The sequence below is a fragment of the Plectrocnemia conspersa genome, unplaced genomic scaffold, assembly GCF_051122295.1.
Source record: "Plectrocnemia conspersa isolate PC_06_02 unplaced genomic scaffold, ASM5112229v1 ptg000002l, whole genome shotgun sequence".
NCBI classification, from domain to species: domain Eukaryota; kingdom Metazoa; phylum Arthropoda; class Insecta; order Trichoptera; family Polycentropodidae; genus Plectrocnemia; species Plectrocnemia conspersa.
This window is the reverse complement of record NW_028277166.1, coordinates 7661619-7674197: the sequence shown is the minus strand read 5'-3', so window position 1 is coordinate 7674197 and position 12579 is coordinate 7661619. Positions and strand designations below refer to the sequence as shown.

Below are 12579 nucleotides of genomic sequence, written 5' to 3'. Positions count from 1 at the left end.
AAGAATATTGTAGATAGTAAAATAAAAAGGCAATTTAATTTTAAAACAGAATACCGATACAACCCAAAATTGTGATTTAATGATGATGTTAAAAATGAATCATAAAAAAATATTTCAAATTATAAAAACAAAACGAGTAAAATGGAAAAAAAATAGCAACAATGTAGAAATATGGCAGTCAAAACAGTAATACCCGCACTTCACTCTCCGAAAGTTGTCCTAGTGGAAGTTCGACCGAAGTCGGTCAAGGTCGCAGTTTTTCGAATAACGTTCGCACAGCCGGGAATTTCATACGCGTGCACGCTTCTCAACCTCGCGTATTATAACTACGTGCGTGTTTTAAACACAAAAAAAATTAAAGCCAAATGGAGAAAAAGGAGATGGTGGATGATTGCAATGCACCGGAATAGATCAATGTTAGTAAATAAGACATTTTATGTTGAATCGAGGCTTCACTGTCACTAATAAATAATAAACAGGAAACGTTCAAGTGTGCAACTAATGAATAATTTCTATTATTTTTTAAGGAAAAGTATGGAAAGTCAATTTGCTGAATTGAGATTTTATATACAATATATAGCTTAGGTCTTTCTCTTTATGATACATGCAAAATTGACTGCGGATTTTTGCGGTTTTTAACACATTGCATACCTTAAAAATGTATTATTCTTAAAAATGGGACGGGGCTTAGTCGCGAAAGTTACGACCTAAAAATTTGTTCAGAATCACCAAATATACACATATTTAAAAAAAAACGATACCGGGTATGATAAAATGCTAGTCAAATACTTTTTCTTAATATAAAACAGCAAATTTGCGACATATACAATTTTTTTTTTTTACGCTACGCGGCTAAATTTTTTTATTACGCTACGCACGGCCGTTAAACACGGAATTCCTCTTCCTCGGGCCTACAATTAAAGAAATGTTAACGTCAAATTTAAAATACAGTTTTGTAATGATTGTAATTTTTTAATAATATGGTTACCGTGGTAAAATCAGTAAACGTCAAATTGTGGATCGCGTACTAATGAAATAAAATAAAAATTTGTTTGGAATGACTAAATATATACATATTTAAAAAAACGATACCGAGTATGGTAAAATGCTAGTCAAATACTTTTTCTTAATAAAAAACAGCAAATTTGTGAGATATACAATTTTTTTTTTACGCTACGCGGCGAAATTCGCACGACCGTTCAACACGGAATTCCTATTCCTCGGGCCTACAATTAAAGAAATACTTTAAATAATTGTATTTTTTAGCACTTATAATATTATATATTTGACTAAGAGCACTTATGGAATCAACTAAAGTGGAGAAATAATTTTGGCCGTCCAGATCGGGCAAAAATACCAAACAGTGGCGCGATCGTGAAGACGCCTATATTAAAATTGAATCGTTCTATCTCAGTTTGCGATAAACCATCTCTATCTCTCTCTCTCGTCACGCGAGAGAGCGAAAGGGAAAGTATCTCGCCGCTCGCGCTCGAAGCGTTTTCGGGTATGACTTTCGGAAAGCGAGGGAATTTTCGGAGGCGACGAAGTCGGCCGCCTCGACCCAAATTACCCCCATTTTACCTCCCGTTCGCGGTGACCTCGGAGAACTAGCGAGAGATTTTAGCGCGGGGACAACCGAGCTCGACCGAAGTAAGCCCGAATTTTCACATTATATTTCCCGTCCTTGGCCAACTGTCGCCTACTTTCGGAGAGTGAAGTGGAAGCATAAGAATAGCTAAAAAATGGTATGAAAAGTCGATAGATGAAATATAAAATGACCCAAATAATATGCGAAAACAATAAAAAAATTAATTAATACCACTCAGGGAAACAACATTATAAATATGGAGATTAATGAAAATATATATATATATAAAGATCGTCATATAATAGCATCTACATTGAGACTATAGAAGAGATTGTGAATTCAATACATTTTTAATAATTTAGTGCAATACAATTTTGAAACATTAAATGTAAAATTTAGTGAATTTAAAACAATATCTTTAGAAGAAATTCACCACATAATTTGTAAATTAAAAAAAGGAACCAGTACTGATGAGTTAGATCTAAAAATAAACAAACTTGAAATATACTAGGACCTTAATTACATTATTTAGTAAATAAAGCACTCGAAAAAAGGCGAAATACCTGAAAATTTAAAGATTGTTACTATTATACCTATACCTAAAATAAAAAAATAGTAATAAGGTTGAGAAAATGAGATCAAGATTGGGTGTTGGACAAGGATACAAACAAAATCATTAGAACAGTTTTTTTATATTTCAAGAGAGCTTTCGAAACAATAGATAAAATAGTCATGTTGAAGAAAATAGAGAATATCGGTATAAATGAAATAGTTTTAAGATAATTTAATAATTATTTAAAAAAATAAAGCAAAAAGTTAAAATAAATTATGCGTATTCCAAAGAGAAAATAATATCTCACGGTGTACCACAAAGGTCTAAATTTAGATCATTGCTGTTTATATTATAAAAACATAATATTGGTAATATAAAATATACAAGAGTAATTATAATAAGATGCACTTTTACAATGTACACGACATACAATGTACGAAAATAAATGTTAAATGTCTGGTGAATGTGTTGGATGAGGCAATGTTTCATAAAAATCTTGCGATGTGGTGTCGTACAAGAGAATTGGACCTTTTCGATTGAGCAATGCAATTTCTGAATAGGAACTCTCAGCTGTAAAATTTTCAGCAAAATTAAAAAAAAATGTTGTCGACGGGTTAACGCAGCTAATGTGGGTAAAATAAATTTATAAAAAACTATGGCTTTGTTACGTCAAAAAAAATATCACATGTGGGTGTACAAAAACACGCTTTGATCTCTACTCAGAGGGAAAAATAAAGACGTAATATATTTTTTATATAGTCAACATTTTCATAACAATCGTTCCATAGATGGCAACACAAAATGCTTTGGTTTTTGCTGAGTATAGAACCTGTCAAAAAGGTTGATTCTACCCGTTCAGCAAACATGCCAAGTAGGGTTCGGTGATTTTTCTGGACACTGATTTTTGCAGGCGCTGATTATTTCAGACATTGTCTACTCCAGACAAAAAAATTATTTTGGTATTTTATTTAAAAAAAATAAGATAAACATTTGGATTGTTGAATTTTTAACTACCGAGATCAATGTACCAATCAACTTGAATTAAATCCAATGAAGCAATATTTTTACTTTGTAAAAATACGCAAAAGAAACGACAATCTCAAACGCGTCTTAATTACCTTTTTCCATTATTGAAAGCGGCGTTTTTGTCTTAATCCGTTCGAAAGAATCGTCATAAATCATAATAGTGACATGTAATAAAATTAATCCCTCGCGTAACTTTAACTATTTTTTTCTATTATCTTGCCTAAATGGCCTATTTCCACTACTAGGTAGTTTTACTTACTGTGATTAAGTCTTAGAACGGTCACCTACAAAATACGCGCCGAGTCGTATTTATGAAAGTTACTGGCGCGCCCATCCCTTTATTTTTGTCAAGGTTGTTCATTCATTGGAAGTCATAAAATTTTATTTGACGTTTCTACAACGTTCATGGGTTTAAAAACAATTAGGAGAGGCGGCAATAGTTCAATTGTCACAAAATTCTGTTTTCGCCTTTACCTAAAAATTGTTTTGTATTCAACACTCCTATTGTTTTTGAGTATTTGCATCTCGAACACGACGCAAAACGGTTGTTTTGAAATAGTTTTTGATTCTCTCCGTGCATATTAAAAAATACATAAAGCTTGGACCACGAAGTAGTGGAAAAGGATCCTTGGACAGATGGAGTCCAAATTCGAAATTTTCGAAACTCATCGCCTCCCATTCTTTCGCAGATGCCACAAAGAACAATATAAAGACCAGTGTTTGGCATGGGGGATGTTCTATAATGGTTTGAGGGTTTATCAACGAGTGGGGTTGGTCCCTTGGTCAGAATTCACGAGAGACTGATGGCAGATGGCTACATGAAAATATATAGGCAGTATGCTATTTCATCTGGACGCCATTTGATTGCAAATAACTTCATCGCACAGCAAGACAACGAACTCAAGAACGCAAAAAAAAATATGTAAATATTGTAAAGGAAATGTATTAGTTTCTTGCCATTGAATAGCTAAAAATTTGTATCCTTTATTAAGAAATTCCCGTTGTATTTTTTTTCCGAGTAGTACAAAATCACTCTGTAGTGAAAAGGGATAAAGCCGATAAAGCATTAAATAACAACATTTTACTACTACGTTTAGGTAGCGCAGACTGGCCAATAAGATCTGTTCTCATAGTTACTATCTGATAAATTGAATAGAAGAGTATAACTACAATCTCTGCCTTGAAAATAAACCCGAAAAGTGACCGAAATGAGGCGCGCCGTTCAGGTAAAAAAAATAAAACACGGAAGAAACATAAATATAAAAAGGTGTTACATTTGTGAAAGAAAAAAAACTGTATGACGTAATACAAACGAAATGTGAGGATTTTATGAAAATTGTGCGTATATATATCGACAATGAAAGACTTAGAATTCGAATCCCTTAGAATTCGACCCTAGTCTTTTTCAATTTTTGTTGTGATCGAACATCACCAATTAAGGTTTCCTAGATTTTCCTTATTGTATGATGATTAATTAAAATCGAACTAAATCGTGCTAATATAGTATTAAATTATTTAATATTCAGCTCATAAAGAATAGTATATATTACGACTCAACAAGCCTCATCACATTTTAATATAACAACATAACACTTGTAAAATAAGAAAAAAGTAATAAAATCTCTGGCTAAAAATCTGAAAATCATGGAATAATCTAAAATAATACAGTGGCGTAGCTATGGTGGGGCGGAGGGGGCGGCACTTGCTTGGGGGCGGCATATTCGCGATGGAATCGTCTAGTGTGGTTCTTAACCCTGAATATACTAAAATTTATGCAAATCTACGGATAGTAAGGGCTTAACAATAATTAATTTATTATTTTTAAAAATGCTGTTTTATGACTCTGCAAAAAAATGTATGGGGGGGGCGGCAATTTTAAGGATTGCCCCGGGCGGCACATACCCTAGCTACGCCACTGAAATAATATGAAATAAATAACGAGCTTACACAGAAAAACTTTTGAATTACATTTTTTTTTTGTATTTTAATAACGCCTTAAAATACAATTTTAAATCAACATAGAATTATTGATATTATATAGATTGCTAAAAATAGTGAATTCAAGAGACATGTACTTGTACTCCTATGTTCCTACTCTCATTTCACGCATTTACACAACCACATTCAGTAATATAATATGTTGCGATAATGAAGAAATTAAATATTTACGAAGCCAAAATTCAAATAAGAATACATTTCTCAGAATCAGCTGTGATTATCGAGTCTGGAATTGGATATGGGGCTACTCTGTAATTACGACTATTGCTTATATGCATGTACCTTATAATATATTACACAACAATATTAATGGTACATGTAATAAGGATGTTGTCAAAGTCGAGATAATTGTATCCACATAAAAATATTTATTTTATCACGACGTTTATCTAACAAAACATGCATTCAAGGCATTGAAGGCTTTCACTAACAACCCTTCAATTCCATAAAAGAACTGTTACCTTCGATACACACTCTTTTATCTGCACCCATAAATTTCATGCGACACTAAAAACGGATAAATCGAAAAATATATATGTATGCCGTGCTCAAGAGCAACTACCGTATTACATAAATATAACCATTACAAAAAAGCAGTTTGGATCATTTTAACTGACACTTACAATGACAACGATTTAGTTTTATCGACAAGGTTAAAAAACTGGTTAAAAGCCAAACAATGAAATTTTTACCTTTTTTCGTTCATAAAGCAAATCAAACAAAGAATACTCGACTAAATGGCATTCCATTATTTATTTATTCAGCACCAAAAGAGCAGCCAATATGGGAGAGGTCGCTTTTTGTGAGTGGTTCGAGATCGAGATACCAAAAATGATATGAAAAAAATATGATGACTCGAAACATGGGTGTTTTTTTGGTTCGACTAACTTGAAACAAAAAAAAGATTTTCTTGCCCAAATTCAGAAGTGGTAAGAAGTAAATTAATTCACGATTCTCATTAGAACATGACAATATATATACATATATTCAATTTCTGAGAGTTCAATCAACTTACTTCAAGCATTGTATAAAACAATTAAGATTTAATTGACTCAATTTAAAACACAACACCAAGCATGATTATGAAAAATAACAATACGTCATACTAATCGCACAGTTTAAAAATAGAGGGATTACAAATAATACAATTAATTAAAAATATCAACAGCGATATCTCAAAGATAATAATGAAATCATCGCGGATGAGTCTTATCGATCCATTTTGACTTCCTCAATGCGATAGACAAATTCGAGTTATGTCTCGGTAAAGAAAAGTCTTGAACAATCATTGACACGCACTTGGAACAAATAATAAAAAAAACAACAATGGTTCTCGTCGTATCGAGTCATAAAATCGATTTGTACTTTTACGACCTCGTGTTTGCATCGATAAAATAAGCCTTTTCAATTTTCCGATGCATTTGCTAGCATAAATTTAATTTAGAACAATAACATTAACTAGCTAATAAAAATCGGCACCTAGCGGAATTAAATGTATTAACATAAGCTATTGCGTCTTAAATAATAGGTTTTATTATGAACGCGATAATAATGAAAATCGTCAGCACAACAAGAAAACACATTGGCTTTAAAACGCTGTCTTCTTCAACAATTTTAATTTGAGAATATACAATGAAGAGTTTTTTTAACATGCAACTATTATAAATAAATATTAAGCTAAGTTGACAACTGTGATTAAGAATTGTCTATTCAATGTTAAGATATACTATATAATATTATATTCAGAAACAAAAAACTTATGTCATGTTTCAATTGTCAAACTCTCTCATACTGGAATATGGATTTAATTTAATACTTTAACAGTGAACGCGTATTAAATATATGATAATTAAACAAGAAGTGTTTGACAACCTGCGAGAGGCGATAAAGACGTATGTATGCAAATAATGCGCGTGCGACGACCTTTGTAGTACCACGCAACGATATTATAATTATTCTAAACTAGGTAAAATATTTTTTACTGGAAACTTGTTAACATTTCATTTTTATAAACGTATTATTACACCATAACATTGATTGAAGATTGTGGTTTAAACCTATTATGAAACGTTGTTTTAGACGTCATAATATAAACATACCGACCTTAGAGCGGCGGTTAGCGTCTCGAATTACCATAAACTAGGTTAACGGATCGAATTGAAGATGTTCTAAATATCGTCCCATTGATTATTGAGATTTTAAGAAACATAAAAACCACATTAAAATAAATTTAACATACAATTTAAGGCATTCGATTGAACTAGTTTAACAAAAAATAAGGCGTCCTCAATTGTGGCTACAGAATTGCAACATTTTTTTATACATTTTAAATCAAAATATTGTAAAAAAAAATGACGCGGCTGACTTCAAACGTTATACAAACACCATCTATATGAAGACCTGGCAGTTTAGTAGTGACGTCACGAGCATGAGGATAAGCGAGAGGCGTCAGTATGGAATTGCATCGATTAATTATTTTTTAGTGCTACACGTACACATGTATAGTACAAATGAAATGTGATAAAAATAAATAACAATTTTTGTCACGATGTTATATGGTGTCCATGTCAATTGAACGCATAGATTGTGTCAAGATTAGTCGAGAATTGACAACGCATTATTTCAGGCTCGATCTCTATTTTGAAGATGACGAAGCAAAGAATTTGCACTGAATTTTGGGTTAAAAATGGAATATAGTGAAGTGGTGCAAATATTGAAGAAGAACATTTTAGGCATGACACAAGTAGCAGCAAAATTTGTTCTAAAATTATTAATATTTTTTTAAAAATAGCATAATAAAGCAATTGTTAAATGTAGTCGCTGACAACAGTAGTTATATTTAATTAAAATTATAAATTATTCGTTGTAACATGTTAGCCAAATAAGTAACAAAGGGGATCATATATATCTTATCATACCAATATTTCCATATTTTTTAGTGGGACCGATGGTTGTGAAGTAACAACTTTTCTTTCATTTAAACACTTTTAAACTTAAAAATAATAAAAATAATGGCGTCATATTTACATTAAAATGCTTTTTAAACATTAAAAATACTGTAAAACAATTGCGGGAACGCCGTTCCACCGCGTTACATGACAAAAAAGCCCTGCATATACCATATCATTATATAATTGTTATTTGTGTTTTATGCACACGATTCTTTAATGTACCTTTCCTTGATGACGTCACGAGCGAGTTGTCTGGCCTTTATATTGGTATGCGTTGGTTATAATATTTTTAATAATTACACGATTTTAAATGTAACGTTAGATATATCCTTAATTTCCGCTTTATGATTAAAACACATAGTAAATGCGCAATACACTAGTGCCCATTTAACAAACAAAACAAACACTTTACCAGCAATAAATTTCTGGAAAAAAAAACACCCGCACATACAATAAGGGGGGCCCGGAGCCGAGAACAAAAGCGAGGGACTCATAAAACCGAGGCTGTTAATCAAATTAAATTTCATTTCAATTCAGACGTCCTCCCCCGCGAAACCGAAAAGTCGCAAGCGACGCAAGAGAGCGTCGGGACGCAGTGCGACGCAATTAACGTCTCAAACGAAGCGAATTGCGCTAAACTCCCTCGGTTAACGAACTTCAGCGCAATTAAACCCGAAGTTGGCTACGATCAGTAATGAAAATGCACGCGGATAAAAAAGCTACAACGCCATTATTGACTGTTAAAAGTTTGCATTTTCAATAGATAATATTTTCTGTGGTACTGCAGCAACTCCAGAAAAACCACTTGAACAATATAGTTCAACAAGCCTAAATTTGTATTTTCGTAGCATTGTGAAACAGAATACGTTCCGATGCTTGACTTTTTAACAAGATGCAATCGTGCTCTTTAGAGCGCAATTACAGAACAGCGACGTCAAAAGGAAATACTTGAAAATGTATATAATCGATCGATGTAGTTCTATGTAATGCCTTTGCGTGACCTTGCTCGTCGGTACAACTGATTAGGCTTTTATAATATTTTTTCAATCAATGTAATAATTTACATTAGATCAATCAAACGGGTTATTTTGAGCGAAACAGTTTGTTAACCTCTTATTTATTTATTAAAATTATAACCATCGTGACTTGACAGGCAAACCCAATGCGTCACGATAGTCAAAAGTACAAATACATCATAATACATACAAATATAAACAAGACAAAACAACAGACACAAATCACCTCAACAGGTGTGCATTGTCCCATACGAACTGAACTAAAACTCCATATGTGCAAGAGAAAATGTCAATATTTCTATGGACAGAATTGAGCAGATGAATAGCCTTGGCCAGAGAAGAGTTGGCAAGTGCTCCAGTTCTAGACTTTACAGGCAAGAATAGTGGACGCGACCGAGAACTATAACCACCTTCAGGAGCCCACATTTGAAGCTGCTCGAGCACTGAAGGATTGTCTACGATGCCCTTGAGCAATTTCCAGAAGTGTTTAATTACATAAACACTTCTGCGAGTCGACAAAGAAACGTATCCCAGGGCTCCCAAAATAAAAGCACTGGGAAACAAGAACGGATAATACCCGTATTCCTTCAAGTATAAATATCGAAGAAATTTACGTTGTACTTCTTCCAGCTTCAATTCATTACATTGATTCATTACGCCTGGGATCCAAATGATGGAGCTAGTTTCTAGTATGCTGCGGACTAGAGTATCATAAAGAGTGCGCAATACTAAAGTATTCCTGAAGTAACGCGCATTTCTCAAGATAAAACCGAGCATTTTTAAGGATTTATCTTGAGAAATGCGCAATCTAATGAGTTTTAAAATATATAAATATAATACAGATATATTGTACAAATATTATGAATCCCTCATCAATCCTTGCATAAACAACAAGCTCGTGCCCCCAGGGACAAATATTTTTTTATATAAATAAATTATTATCTCATTTAATGCTTTAACAATAAATATTTACATTATTCGTAATTTGTTTATATGTATTGATATTCCGGAGTAAATTTTAAAATTTGAGTCAGTTAAGATATTAATTATTCAGAAGGTATTTAAGTTAGGGTGGTTATTGTCAAAATAATATTCCACCCATATTGGAGTTCCGCAGGGTTCTAACCTGGAATCACTGTTGTTTCAATTATTCATAAACGACATAGTCAAACGCCATTATAAACTGTAACTTTTTGTTGTATACCGATAAAAAGGGTTCGAACGATATGTTATTATCTATGCTAAAAGATTTAGATTCCTTATGGAGATGAACTGCTAATAACCCTTTACACTATATTGTCAGAAAGTGTGATGTCTTCTAGTTTTCCAGATCTTTATTGCCTATGAAATTGTCTTATTACCCAAGTGAAAATGACCTGACTAGAAATATTTAGAGAAGTAGACATTCCTTCTACATTTAAATATTTTATTAGGATTATAAAGTCGCGTTTCACTTTTATAATCCAGGAGCTTTGTGTTATGATTAATATTATATTTTATTTTTTTATTACAATTGATAGATTTCCCTAATGCGTCATGACGGCCATTATACAAACAAAAATTATACTAATAAAAATTAAAAAAAAATAGATGAGCACAGAAAACATCATGGCCGTAACGGGTAAGAATAAAGGACGCGATCGCATATACATTTCCAAGCTCGCCCATGGCAGTAGTCATCCAGCTTTTTAATACGCTGGCATTATTGTACGTTAATATGAGAAATTTTATAAAGCATTTTTTATTTTATAAAATTTAATTTGCACGATAATTTTTAAAAGTTTTATAACGCTGAATAAATAAAGGCGATTTCATGCCTAATATGCATACTTCTTGAAAGGTTTTATAGGAATCTTGGAATGAAAAAAAAATGTTTACAAATTTTTAACACTTCAATTCGCCTTATTTTTACTTAAGTAATAAAATAAGACACTCAGATAAGAATCCTTTCTGAAGATATTCGTGCCAGATGTTTGAAAATATGCATACTCTCTAAGAAGATCGAAAGTATTTGAATGACCAACATTTTTATGCGATTTTTCTATTATTCCAACCGGCCGGCGATTTTATCTATGCTTTGGTGGTCTAAGAACCCGCTCTAAGAAGAAATCAAGCATGGGAATCGGCAGAATGCAAAATGATTTAGAGCTATTTTTCTTTTTCGATAATCAGAAAAGGTTTTTTATATTGTTTTTGTGAAGTAGCAACAGCTGTTATTATTATTGACACCCGAAGGGGTCTTAAATTTTTGTTAGAATAATTGATATATATCAATTCTGAGCTAAGCTCAAAATTTCAACGGTGAATAAAAGAGAAATTATACAATCGAAGAAACCAGAAATTGATGTCATTAATTGAATATTTGCAAAATCCAGAATCTTTCACTAGCAAAAAAAAGAATGACTTCTTTAGTTATTCTTCAAAAGCAGAAATATGTAAAATGGGGAAAGAAATTATTCGCAGATTTTGACTTGCGACTCCATTAAATCATTAGAATCCATTGAAGAAAATGAAAATTTATCATTGGCGCAACAATTAGAGGAATAAATTTCTTTCAGCCTTACAGAGAGTAGTGTAAAAAAAACCAACATCTTACGGATTAATGGAGAAAGAATTCAAAATATATGAATCGACGAGCAAGAGAACAAAAAATTTACAATGCTTATTTGTTGTCGATTAATCCAAAATCAACACAAAGCGAGAGGAATTTTTCCACGGCCCAATTTTTTTTAATACAAATAAGAAGAGGATGTTTGACTGTACTTTAGACGACATGCGTTTTTAAAGGATTATTTTAAGAATAACATGTAATTTGCAATACTTTATTGTATTACATACATTTTATCATTCGTCAAAATTTCTCGAGAAATGAAAATTATTGAGAAATCAGATTGCCTATGTTCAATGGTAGTTATTAGGAGCTGGTCCGATTCATATTATTTAATTTAAGTATTTTAAAATAATTTTGTTTAAATTTAATGCAATGAGTTAGTTTTTTAATGAAGCATTGGTACAAACTGGTCACGAAACTTCAACAAACTACCATTAGGGCGCTTTCAATATTTTCCTGAATTGATACTTTGAAGTAGTTAGTTATGCAAATCACCGTCTATTGGTTGAGGTGATTTTTCATTTTAATACTAATATGCGAGTAATTAAGATTGAATTGACTGCTATTAATTTGTTTCATTAGTTAAAAATAGCTGCTCGGTACTTGTTTTTCTTATTCAAATAGCTGTCATCGCGCTTTTAGTTATCTAATATAAAATTGACTGAATGGTGTCGTGATCAAGTGCGTTGCGAAGTTAAGTGATCTTTTAAAATCTCTGAGGATATATCGTAACTACCACAAGTGTTTTTATCGTAAATATGACGACAATTCTATGAACTCTGACTTTTGAAATTTTGGCAATAGAGTGCATGCTTCCGAGTAAGCCCAAACGGTAT

At 32.2% G+C, this 12579-nt stretch overlaps 1 protein-coding gene across 3 annotated transcripts in view; it reads right to left on the bottom strand.

Annotated features, from left to right (window-relative positions):
* The window catches only part of LOC148237527 (E3 ubiquitin-protein ligase ZNRF2), a 129140-nt gene that overhangs the window by 78604 nt on the left and 37957 nt on the right, over positions 1-12579 (bottom strand). The gene's annotated exons all lie outside the window — the stretch shown is intronic.